The sequence below is a fragment of the Neoarius graeffei genome, chromosome 1, assembly GCF_027579695.1.
Source record: "Neoarius graeffei isolate fNeoGra1 chromosome 1, fNeoGra1.pri, whole genome shotgun sequence".
Lineage (NCBI taxonomy): Eukaryota > Metazoa > Chordata > Actinopteri > Siluriformes > Ariidae > Neoarius > Neoarius graeffei.
In genome coordinates, this window is record NC_083569.1 from 28,512,149 (window position 1) to 28,514,648 (window position 2,500).

A 2,500-nucleotide genomic window follows, 5' to 3' on the forward strand; every position below is an offset into this window, starting at 1 on the left:
TAGACGGTTTGGCTCGTTGGTCTAGGGGTATGATTCTCGCTTAGGGTGCGAGAGGTCCCGGGTTCAACTCCTGGATGTGCCCAGGCTTTACCTTAAATGGTCGATCTGGACTGTGTTATCAGGGATGTCGCTGGAGTGCGTCTTTCTTAAAGTGCGAGTCGAATGAAAGTGACGTCAGAAAATCCCTTCCTTGTCGTGTGTGATGTGCTCGAATACACTGTAAAGTTGGCAAATAAATGAAAAATTGGTTTGGGTTCCTTTTTCTGCACCTGAATTGAGGAATGTGTAAAGGACATTAGACACTGGACGCTTATTAATTTGCTTCTGCTTAACTCTGGCAAAACGGAAGTACTTGTCCTGGGACCACATGCAGCTCGAAGTAAGTTTTCTGATTCCACAGTAACTCTGGATGGCCTTTCTGTTTCTTCACGTGTAGCAGTAAAAGACCTCGGAGTGATTATTCACCCCAGTCTTTCATTCGAAACTCACATTGGGAAGGAAGTGGATTTTTTTTTTTTTTTTTTTTTTTTTTTTTTTTTTTTTGAGCTGTAGGTTGGCTTGTTGGTCTAGGGGTATGATTCTCGCTTTGGGTGCGAGAGGTCCCGGGTTCAACTCCCGGACAAGCCCAAGTTTTACCTTAAATCCTTCAATGGTCGATCTGGACCGGGGTATCAGGGATTTCACTTGGCTGAATTGCTCTTCAAGTGCTCATCTCATGAAAGTTACATCAGAAGGTGTGACGTGCTCAAATACGCTGTAAGGTTGCCGGATAAATCAAAAAATGATTTTGAAAACTGCTTTTTTGCATCTGAATTCTGTTCCAAAAATCACTCAAAGCTCGGCCGCCATTATTAGTTCGCTGCGATTTACAGGTCGGCGGCGCTGCACGCGTGACATCGTTTGCGCCAGTCCGTTCTTTTGTTTCCACACGGACTGTATCCTATTCTCTGCAGTGGCGTGCGTTCTTGATACCGAGTCTTTTGAAAAAGACACGAAAGCTCTTCAAACTCGTCCTCAATCGTTGGCTCTTTGGATTAGGATGACATCGAACCTTTTGCCGCGGAGAAAGAAGCGGACGGATTTTTTTTCCTAATTTATCCTTTGCTTTAGACGGTTTGGCTCGTTGGTCTAGGGGTATGATTCTCGCTTAGGGTGCGAGAGGTCCCGGGTTCAACTCCTGGATGTGCCCAGGCTTTACCTTAAATGGTCGATCTGGACTGTGTTATCAGGGATGTCGCTGGAGTGCGTCTTTCTTAAAGTGCGAGTCGAATGAAAGTGACGTCAGAAAATCCCTTCCTTGTCGTGTGTGATGTGCTCGAATACACTGTAAAGTTGGCAAATAAATGAAAAATTGGTTTGGGTTCCTTTTTCTGCACCTGAATTGAGGAATGTGTAAAGGACATTAGACACTGGACGCTTATTAATTTGCTTCTGCTTAACTCTGGCAAAACGGAAGTACTTGTCCTGGGACCACATGCAGCTCGAAGTAAGTTTTCTGATTCCACAGTAACTCTGGATGGCCTTTCTGTTTCTTCACGTGTAGCAGTAAAAGACCTCGGAGTGATTATTCACCCCAGTCTTTCATTCGAAACTCACATTGGGAAGGAAGTGGATTTTTTTTTTTTTTTTTTTTTTTTTTTTTTTTTCTTTTGAGCTGTAGGTTGGCTTGTTGGTCTAGGGGTATGATTCTCGCTTTGGGTGTGAGAGGTCCTGGGTTCAACTCCTGGACAAGCCCAAGTTTTACCTTAAATCCTTCAATGGTCGATCTGGACCGGGGTATCAGGGATTTCACTTGGCTGAATTGCTCTTCAAGTGCTCATCTCATGAAAGTTACATCAGAAGGTGTGACGTGCTCAAATACGCTGTAAGGTTGCCGGATAAATCAAAAAATGATTTTGAAAACTGCTTTTTTGCATCTGAATTCTGTTCCAAAAATCACTCAAAGCTCGGCCGCCATTATTAGTTCGCTGCGATTTACAGGTCGGCGGCGCTGCACGCGTGACATCGTTTGCGCCAGTCCGTTCTTTTGTTTCCACACGGACTGTATCCTATTCTCTGCAGTGGCGTGCGTTCTTGATACCGAGTCTTTTGAAAAAGACACGAAAGCTCTTCAAACTCGTCCTCAATCGTTGGCTCTTTGGATTAGGATGACATCGAACCTTTTGCCACGGAGAAAGAAGCGGACGGATTTTTTTTCCTAATTTATCCTTTGCTTTAGACGGTTTGGCTCGTTGGTCTAGGGGTATGATTCTCGCTTAGGGTGCGAGAGGTCCCGGGTTCAACTCCTGGATGTGCCCAGGCTTTACCTTAAATGGTCGATCTGGACTGTGTTATCAGGGATGTCGCTGGAGTGCGTCTTTCTTAAAGTGCGAGTCGAATGAAAGTGACGTCAGAAAATCCCTTCCTCGTCGTGTGTGATGTGCTCGAATACACTGTAAAGTTGGCAAATAAATGAAAAATTGGTTTGGGTTCCTTTTTCTGCACCTGAATTGAGGAATGT

The 2,500-nt window shown here is 44.6% G+C and overlaps 1 non-coding gene across 1 annotated transcript; it reads left to right on the plus strand.

Annotated features, from left to right (window-relative positions):
* Positions 1-555: 555 nt before the first annotated feature.
* trnap-ugg (transfer RNA proline (anticodon UGG)) lies at positions 556-627 on the plus strand. The gene has a single exon. It is a non-coding gene; the product is annotated as a tRNA-Pro (tRNA).
* Positions 628-2,500: the final 1,873 nt, after the last annotated feature.